This window comes from Hypanus sabinus, unplaced genomic scaffold (assembly GCF_030144855.1).
Source record: "Hypanus sabinus isolate sHypSab1 unplaced genomic scaffold, sHypSab1.hap1 scaffold_955, whole genome shotgun sequence".
In the NCBI taxonomy this organism is placed as follows: domain Eukaryota; kingdom Metazoa; phylum Chordata; class Chondrichthyes; order Myliobatiformes; family Dasyatidae; genus Hypanus; species Hypanus sabinus.
In genome coordinates this window covers 122,259-133,032 of record NW_026781810.1, presented here as the reverse complement: position 1 = coordinate 133,032, position 10,774 = coordinate 122,259, and positions in this window count along the sequence as shown.

The window sequence follows — 10,774 nt, the reverse complement described above, 5'->3', positions numbered from 1 at the left end:
TGTCAGCAGGCCCTGAAAAGAAATTTTGTGAGTTAGGTAAGGGGTTTGGGAACCGATGTGCTACCGCCGAGGATGAGGTAGTTGGTTTGTAGACAGAGACATTATGTTGTGAGACTGCCGGCAATGAGAGGCTGCTGATCGGGCAACCTGGCAGTCGACAGGATGAGTTGCGATGGAAAAGACGCACAGAATCTAAAAGGCTGAACACAGGACTGAAGGTATTACATTTGAATGCGCGCATTGTACAGACTGACGTGGAGGAAAAGCTACAGACTGGCATACATGAGGTTGTGGGCATCACTGACAGCGTGGCCCTGTTGGTAAACATAATAAAATCAAACAATCAGAAAGAGCCGGCATAGGGTCGGAAGGTGCTGAGTCGTTGTGCGGAGAGCTGAGGAACTGCAAGTGCAAAGAAACCCTGGTGGAAGGTATGTGCAGACCCCCAAACAGTAGTAAGGACGTAGTCTACAAACTACAACCGGAGATAGAAAATGCAAGTCAGCAGGTCAACGTTACAATAGTCATGTGGGATTTCAGTTCACAAATCGATTGGGAAAACCCGGTTGGTGCTGGATGCCCCGGGGGAGAATTTCTAGAATGCCTGCGAGGTGGCTTCAGAGGGCAGCTTGTGGTTAAACCCACTATCGCCAAATCATATCGTTCCCTTGCGGCCCGATACCGGTCGGCGGCCTGGTGGCTGGGGACCACTGTACTAAGGGATCTGCTATTCTGGATAGGGTGTGATGCAATGAACCGGGATTGAATTTGCAATTTGAGAAGGGGAAGCACAACGGAGATGCAGTGTTGCAGTGGAATGAAGGAAACTGCAGAGGCCTGAGAGAGGAGCTGGCCAAAAGTGATTGGAAAAGACCTTTGGCACCAATAACGTCAAAGCAAGAATGGGTGAAGATTCTGGAAGCAATTCAGAAAGCGCAGGATACACACATCCCAAAGAGACAGAAGTGTTCAAAAGGCAGAAAGTCCATAAGACCATGAGGTGCAGGAGCAGGTTAGGACATTCGGCCCATCGACTCTGCTTCAATAGATCACCATATCATCCTGGTTGATCCAAATTCGCACCAGACCCAATCTCCTGTCTTCTCCCCGTATCCTTTCACACCCTGAACAGTCAGTAATATATGACCATCTGTAGTAAATGTACAGGGAGACTCAGCCTCCACCGTTGCCTGTGGCAAAGTATCCCATAGATTCTCCACTCTGGCTAAAGAAATTCCTCCTCATTTCCGTTCTAACAGGATGCCCTCTGTTATGGCTCATCCGGTCTTAGACCCACCAATCACAGGGAAAATCCTGCCCACATCCACTCTATCAAGGCTCCTCCTTCAACTAGTTCACGCCTTATTTTCCTGAATTCTGGCCCAGACACATCAATGTTGATATGACAACCTATTCAATACTGGAACCATTTTCGTGCACCTCCTCTGAACCCCCTCGAGATTCAGCACATCCTTTCTAAGACAAGGAGCTCAAACCTGCTCAAAATACTACAAGTAGGCCTCACCAGAGCTTTTTAAAGTTCCAACATTTCGTCCTTGCTTTTACCTTTTAGTCCTCATGAAATGAATGCTCTGTATACAATCTGCCGTTTCCATTCCTAATCTGTCTAGCTCCTTCTGTGGCCTCTCTACGTCCTCAGAACTACCTTTCCCTCCATCTCTGTTCATGTCCTCTGCAGACTTTGCAACAAAGCCATCAAATACATTATCCAAGTCATTGCCATATAGCAGAGAATAATCGGTCCCATCACAGACCCCTGTGGAATGCCATTGGACATCTGCAGCCAGACAGAAAACGCTCCTTTTATTCATACGTTCTGCCTCCTGTCAATCAGCCACTGCTTTAACTGTGCTAGACTCTTTCTGTAATACCATGGGCTCGCAGCTTGTTAAACAGCCTCATGTCTGCCACCTTTTCAAAGGCCTGAAATTCAAAGTACACAACATCAACCGATTGTCCTTTGTCTATCCCGCTTGTTAATTCTTCAATGAATTTCAATAGATTTGTCAGGAAACTATGCTGACTCCGGCCCTTTTTATCATTTGTCCAAAGAACCCTGAAACATCATTCTTAATAATCGAATCCAACATCTTCCCAAACACTGAGGTCAGACCAACTGGCCTTTAGTTTCCTTCCCTCTGCCTCTGTCGCTTCCTGACGAGTGGAGTGACACTGTTGTACTCTCCTTTCTCCGGAATCCCTCTTCCACAACACACTGGTCTTTACTTTTCTTCCTATTCATTTCCCTATTTTACTTTCTTTCTCTCTCTCTCTCTCTCTCTCTCTCTCTCTCTCTCTCTCTCTCTCTCTCTCTCTCTCTCTCTCTCTCTCTCTCTCTCCCCCCCCCCCCTCCATACACTCCCTTTTCTCTTTACTACCCCGCTACCCCGTCTCTTCATAACCACTCCCTGTCTCTCTCACGGACCCGACATCCCCTTCTCTCTTCTACTGCCCTCACTCCCTAATCTCTCTCCCAGGCCCCACTCTCCCTTCTTTCCTCTTCCCACTCCCCAGTCTTTCTCCCCAATCTCCGTTATCTGCATTACAGGGGCAAATCTAGCTAGAACAAGACCAACATCCGTCCCGCCACCAAACCTGAGGCAGGGGGTGCCCCCAGCCCCCAGACCGCCCAGCCAGACCATGCCCACTCCAACCCCCCCTCTGCACCTCCCTTACCTGGAACTGCCTCGCCTGCCCTCAAGACAGAACTCAGAGATTTCCTGATACAGGAAATGCCCCACCTCACCCACCAAGGCGCCTCACCACAGGGGTGGCAGAACTTCTCCCCGCCCCCATAGGATGAAGGCCAGGGCCCCCGGGGCATTTGCTCTCTGGCCCTCTCCCGCCCGGGGGACCTGAGGCCACATATACCTGTCGTAGTGCACTGGGGAAAGGGAAACACGCAGAGGTGGATGGCACTTGTCGATACAGGTGCCCAGCACACCATCCTCCCAGGCAATCCCGCCGCATAGCACGCTACAGCCCCTTCGACCGCCAGCTACTAGCCCGTTACCTGGCGTTCATCGACACAGAACACCAAACAGGCACCGACCCTGTCGTCCTCCGCTCCCACCTCCCCATAATGCGATGGGTCACGTCCCCTGATTCCTCCCACAAAGAGGGCCGTCCTCCATTGTCCAGAGGAAGCTACATTGCGGAGCGGGCTGAACCCGGTCCTGAAGGGGTCAGAGCCGCCTCCATGAACAAGTCATGGCTTTCCCCCAGTCCCAGAACACTGCCCCGGACATCCCCAAGGTACAACCCTCCTCAGCGTGTTGGGTTTTCCCCCAGTCCCAGAACCCTGCCCCGGACATCCCCAAGGTACAACCCTCCGCAGCGTGTTGGGGTTTTCCCCCAGTCCCAGAACCCTGCCCCGGACATCACCAAGGTACAACCCTCCGCAGCGTGTTGGGGTTTTCCCCCAGTCCCAGAACCCTGCCCCGGACATCACCAAGGTACAACCCTCCTCAGCGTGTTGGGGTTTTCCCCCAGTCCCAGAACCCTGCCCCGGACATCCCCAAGGTACAACCCTCCTCAGCGTGTTGGGGTTTTCCCCCAGTCCCAGAACCCTGCCCCGGACATCCCCAAGGTACAACCCTCCGCAGCGTGTTGGGGTTTTCCCCCAGTCCCAGAACCCTGCCCTGGACATCACCAAGGTACAACCCTCCGCAGCGTGTTGGGGTTTTCCCCCAGTCCCAGAACCCTGCCCCGGACATCCCCAAGGTACAACCCTCCTCAGCGTGTTGGGGTCAACCCTTCGATTCCCTCCATCCCGACGACAAACTGCACGCCTGGTTCACGGACGGCTCCAGCCGCTGGAAAGGGGGAGACCATTGTGGACAGCGGCAGCACTTCATCCTGCCACGGGCAAAATTTACCACAGAGATGGAGGGGGGTTCCAGTCAACTTGCCGAGCTGGCAGCAGTAGCCCTCCCCCTCCCAAAACACCACCGGACCAATCCACATCTACACTGACTCCTGGGCTAATGGCATTGTGGTGTGGATGGCCACACCGGGAGCACCGGTGTATTCCGGCCCTCAACCCATCCTCCCGTCACCACAACAGGGACCGTGTTCACCTGGTCCTCACCTACCACCCCACCAGCCTCCGGATCCAGCATATTTTCCTCCGCAACCTTCAACAGGACCCCACCACTAAGCACATCTTTCCCTGTCTACCCCTCTCTGCTTTTCGCAGGGATCGTTCCCTCTATGACTGCCTGGTCCACACGTCCCTCCCCACAGATCTCCCATCGGTTACTTCTCCCTGCAAGCGTAAGTGCTACACCTGTCCCTACACCTCCTCTCTTATCACCATTCAGGGCCCGAGACAGTCCTTCCAGGTGAGGCAACACTTCACTTGTGAGTCTGTTGGAGTCATCTATTGCATCCGGTGCTCCCGGTGCGGCCTCCCCTACATCGGCGAGACCCGAGGCAGATTGGGGGACCGCTTCGTCGAGCACCTCCGCTCCGTCCGTCACAACAGACAGGATCTCCCGGTTGCCACTCACTTCAACTCTGCTTCACATTCCCATTCGGATAAGTCCATACATGGCCTCCTCTACTGCCATGATGAGGCTAAACCCAGGTTGGAGGAGCAACACATCATATACCGGCTGGATAGTCTCCAGCCCCTTGGCATGAACACCAAATTCTCTAACTTCCGGTAATTCCCTCCCCCTCCCTTCCCCCATCCCACTTTCACTCTGCCTCCTCTTCCAGCTGCCTACCACCTCTCTTATGATTCTGCCTTCCTCTACTACCCATAGTGCTTTTCCCTTAACATTCCCTCTTCACTTTCCTGCCTATCCCCTCCCTGCTTCCACTCCCCACCCCTCGATCTTTCGTCTGAGTAGTTTTTCACCTGGCACCTACAAGCCTTCTCCTTCCCACCCTCACCCACCTTCTTTGATGGGCCCCTGCCCCCTTCTTCTTCAGTCCTGGCGAAGGGCCTCGGCCCGAAACGTTGACTCGTTTCCACGGACGCTGCCTGACCTGCTGAGTTCCTCCAGCTTCTTTGTACGCGTTGATCTTTATTTAACTGTGTTTCCTAAAATAATCTTCCAAACACAAAGCTGATTCGAAACTTTTCCGAATTCCCGACTGAAAACACGTGAGATCAACACTTCCATCAAAAATATAATGCAAACTCTCGATTACCACACATTCCACAAGTTTTCATAAAAGAGACGTTCATGACAAGGAGGGTCAGACGGGGAGTTGCAGGTTTTAGAATGGACGCTATGACAACAACCACTTTCCATGAGGAAAGTGGATGGCCAAACCTCCAAATACGATTCAAAAAGTTAATATTTTCACACAAGAAAATTACATACATACTTGTTGAATCAAGAATTTGTACTACAAGTGCGTCATACATTTTACTCCCATTCACGACACTATACTCTGCCCCTTTCCTTATAAAACTGGCAACACCACCCCTCTACCAACTAACCTGTCAAGCCAAACGACAATATAATCCTGCACAGGAATAAAAACTTAAAACGTGCAGGTTTCCTGAACAGATATAACATCAGAAGAATCTGAAAATCAGAAATAAACTTCTTAAAGTCTTGAACATTATAAATCAGATTTATTGCATTTCCTTGATATATTTTAATACTATTATGTATGTTCACAAGTAGACTTTGATACAGATACCCCACCCAACAAAACTTCATTTACAGCTTCCCACAAAACACCAGTTACACCGAGACACCTATCTGCAGCTTTCACAATAACTTTAATTTCCTCAGCAGGATGAGATGTCTGAGCAGGACAATTCACCACATTGGTTATAAACATAACAAACTTCATTTTATCCAGCAGTGAAGAATCTTTGGTGAGAGAACTGTGATGCCGGCATATATCCACTGACGTCACAGTCTGTTCTCTGAGTGGGATCACTTTATCCAGTTTACCTGCTCTGCTTGCTGTACTTGTCCTTGAACAGGCCCTTCTGCTCACTGTGTTGATCTGAACCAATTGAACTGGTCACTTCATGCCTTACTAAACCAATCCCTTCTGCCAACACAAGGAACACATCCCTCAATTCTGCGCCACCACCCGATATTCACTCCAGACACCCACCACTATGGGAATGAAAAACAAAACTTGAAATGCAAATCTCCTTTAACCATTCTGAGTTAAGTTTTTAACATCGTTGACTTTTCTAATAGTTTTTTTCAACAGCAGCTATGCAGAGAAAAGACCCGACTCTGTCTGTGTCTCTCACATTCCTGTAAACGTCTGTCAGACCTCCCTCAGCCTCTGCCACTCCGGAAAAAATTCCCCGGGATTGTCCACTCTCACTTTATCGAGGCAGCATCCTGTTAAGCATCTTCCACTCACCATCCAAAACCTCCGCATTATTCCTGTATTCAAATGCAATTCTCCAGATGTGGTTAAACTAGAGGTTTATACAACTGCAACATAACTGCCTGACAATGGAACCACTATCTGGGAGTTATGAATTCCCCTGTAGATCCCCCTGTAGAGCAACACTGTTTAATCTCATTGAAACCTACCGAATGTTGAAAGGACTGGATAGGGTGGATGTGGAGAAGGTATTTCCTGTGGTGGGGCCCAGCCACAATGTTGAGGGGCCACCTTTTCAAACAGAGGTAAGCAGCTTATTTTTTTTATTAGCCAAGGTGTATTGGATCTGTGGAATGCTCTGCCACAGACTGCCGTGGAGGCCGAGTGTGTGGGTATATTCAAGTCAGAAGTTGGTCGTTTCCTGATCGGTCAGGGCATCAAAGGATATGGCGGGAGGTCAGATATCTGCAATTGAGTGCGATCTGGGATCAGCCATGATGGAAAGGTGGCTGACTCAATGGGCTGAATGGCCTAATGCTGTTCCTATGCCTTATGGCCTTATGAACAGAAGCCCCCTCAATCATGATGAATCTCCTCTGCACTCTTCCAGCACAAAACATCCTTTGTACAGAATGCTAAGCGGAACTGAATACAACTTTTCAAGAACGTTGTCAAGTCAGGCAGCATCTGTTGAGGGTAACAGAGTCGATGGTTGGGACAGAACCCCTCCCTTACGGCACTAACACAGGCCCTTCGGCCCAACCTTTCCATACCGTCCTCCAGTCCATTTAAACTAATCCCTCTCCTGTCTTTGACACAGAACACAGAAATCTACAGCACATTACAGGCTCTTCAGCCCACAATGTTGTACCGACCATGTAACCTACTCTAGAGACTGCCTCTGATTTCCTGATTGTATAACCCTCTATGTTTCTAAGCTCCATGAACCTATCTAAGAGTCTCTTAAAATATCCTTTGGAAGGACACACTCCAAGGCAGAGTACAAAGTAAATGGCAGGATACTTGGAAGTGTGGAGGAGCAGAGGGATCTGGGGCTACATGTCCACAGATCCCTGAAAGTTGCCTCACAGGTAGACAGAGTAGTTAAAAAAGCTTAAGGGGTGTTAGCTTTCATAAGTCGAGGGATAGAGTTTAAGAGTCGCGATGTAATGATGCAGCTCTGTAAAACTCTGGTTGGGCCACACTTGGAGTACTCTGTCCAGTTCTGGTCACCTCACTATAAGAAGGTTGTGGAAGCACTGGAAAGGGTACAGAGGAGATTTACCAGAATGCTGTCTGGTTTAGAGAGTATGGATTATGATCAGAGATTAAGAGAGCGAAGGCTCTCTGGAGAGAAGGAGGATGAGTGGAGAAATGATAGATATAATAATAGTTGATATTAAGGGGAATAGATAGAGTGGAGAGCAAGCGCCTCTTCCCCAGGGCACCACCGCTCAATACAAGAGGACATGGCTTTAAGGTAAGGGGAGGGAAGTTCAAGGGGGATATTAGAGGAAGATTTTAAACTCAGAGAGTGGTTGGTGCGTGGAATGCACTGCCCGAGTCAGTGGTGCAGGCAGATACACTAGTGAAGTTCAAAAGACTACTGGACAGGTATATGGAGGAATTTAAGCTTAGGGAGGCAGAGTTTAAGGGTCGGCAGAACATTGTGGGCCGAAGGGCCTGTACTGTGATGTATTGTTCTGTGTTCTATCTATTTCTCGCTGGAATCTCTTTTTTAGTTTAATTGTTTATTGAAGGCACGACACAGTCCAGAAAACGTAATGCATTACATTTCCCTCCATTTTGTTTTTATACCTTACCCCTGAACAACTCCACAATGTCATCAGTGGGGCCTTCTGGGAGTTGTAGTCATTGGTCCTCGCTCGCTCCCTGTCAAAGCATGTTTCGTCAGCCACCACAGACGGCGCCGAAACAGACCCACCGAGGCGCGAAGGGGAATCACACCCGTACTTGTGGGCGCCGAGGCCGGCGACACCGACAGAAGCGACTCGCTGATCTCCGCCATGGCGATGGAGCGGAAGAGGAGGGGATGATCATGGGATGATTTCCTACAGCCTATCGTAGCTCAGACGTAACTGACCCCTACTGTCATTGGCTGTAGTGCCTGTCGCTCAAATGGGGACTCGGAGGGTGATTAGTTTATGTGAACGTCAGTCAGCCTTCCTGTCTTTATGAGTTTGGATTTGGATTTATAACGGGACAGGAAGCAAATTGGGAGAAATGTGAGTTTTTATGTGATGGTGCATCAGTCTCCGAGTGACATTATTACCAATAAAAGGGCAAAGGCCGTGGTGAGGAAGGAGGTGATTTACTGGAGGTTATATGGAGATAATATTGGAAGGGATATCAAACTTGGAATTGTTTGGGATATGATTTAGAAAATGGGTGGATTTGTGGGGTCATAATATTCCAGTGTTGATTAATGAGGGCAAAATGAGTGATAATGAAACAGGGAAGGTTGTGTTACTGGCTGGGTCGTTTGCTGAGATTCATAATCAGCATAATTTAAGTGAAGAAGTTAAACAATGCAGGGATATATTTTTCAGTGCTGGAAGTCAGCTGTAGCAATGACAGTATCACTGATGGAGAGATTTATTTGTATAAATTGAAGAAGTCTATTAATAATGCAGGTCAGGTGTCTCCAGGAAAGAGTGATATTTGAAATTGTAATTGTATATAATTCGCATTTGTAAAATATTAAATATTTGAATTGTGCATCTACTTTCCTCATGGAAAATGGAAATAGTGGTGCCTATTCTAAAACCTGGCAGATCCCCATTTGATCCTTCTAGTTAAGGGCCTATATCGTGAAAGTCTCATTTATATAACCTTATGGAATGTATAGTAATCAAGCGCTTGAGTTATATTTTGGAAAGAGTGTTGATAAAGTGTATTATTAGAGTGGATTCTGGAAGTGTGAAATGACATTAGATTCAGTTTTAGGTTTGGAAGATGATATTCGGAAAGCACAATTAAATAAAGATGTTGTAATAGCAGTATTTCTTGAGACTGAAAAGGGAAATGATATGTAAGAAAGGACTTTTGATTAAATTAGGAGTAAGGGGGACATTGTATAATTTTTCTGAGTTTTTTTTTGTATGGACTGTCCAAGTAACGGTCGGCATGTTTGTGTCTATGAGATAGAGAATGGAATCCCAGAAGGCAGTATTTGTAGCCCTTCATTATTTAATATTATGATTAATGATATTTTCTCTGAGATGGGAGAATGGGATTCCCTGGGTAAATCACAATATACAGATGACTTAGCTTTATGGATTTGTGGTATTAACTGCAATTTACAATTAATAGATCAAACAGTGGGCAGATTGATGAGGATTGTAAGCTTTCAGTCGTTAAAACACATTACGTGGTTTACAAACAGCATTAATAGACTTGCACTTGATTTTAACTTACATGATTAATGTCTCGAGGAAGTGTCAGTGGTAAGATTTCTCAGTATGTGGATGGATAATAGGCTGACGGGGAAGCACCTATCAGTAAAATAATTGATAAATGTAAAGGAGCTTTAAATCTCCTCAGACATCTATGTGGGTATTCTTGGGTGCAACATGAAAATCTTTGTTGACCAATTATATTTGTTTAATTTGATCTGTTCTTGATTATGTCTGTGTGGCTTGTGGATCACCTTCTTCTTCAAATTAAAAGTGTTTGCATGTGATACAATTACAGACTTTTAGATTGTGTTCTGGTGTGGTAATGTTGTCTCCTGCTTTGGCTTTACTGATTGCAATGGGACAATTGCCCTCAAAGTAACAGAGGTTCAAGTTGATGTCAACATACTGGATTAATTTGCGGGTCAAGGAAATGATCATCCTGTTAAAGGTGCGCTGGAGGACGGTTGGGGACATCACTAGAAGAGTGTTTTTTGTTTTGGGTGGCTGGGTTCTTACCACGCTGCGAATATGGGTGTATTTGATGATACAGTATGTCCCACTGTAGCGTTCTCTCTAACCCCACATTGTTTTTTCCAATGACTTCAGTTGATTTTAGTTTTTACACGATCGGATTCGGTTCTGCCTGAGAGTCTGTTGGTCATCAGAATATTAATGAAAGTTATTATCATACAGTAACCATTTTTACAGATGAATCAAAAGATAATTTAATTGGGGATGTTGGTGTGGCTGTTTTTGTGTGCCTGCATTGCAGGTAATGATAAAGAAATGACTTATAGCCATTTATCAGCATAGAAGGCAGAATTCTTTGCCAACAGTTTAGGCTTACAGTGGATGGAAGAAATTGGTCCTTATAATTTGCTCAGAATACATTTCGGTTTTGATGAGTCTTAAACAGGTCATTCTGGCAGTAGGTCAGATTGACTGTTGGAAACTTGTCAAATGGTATTTCATATATAAAGTTTGATTTATATGTCTGCACATTATGGGGCCTGCAT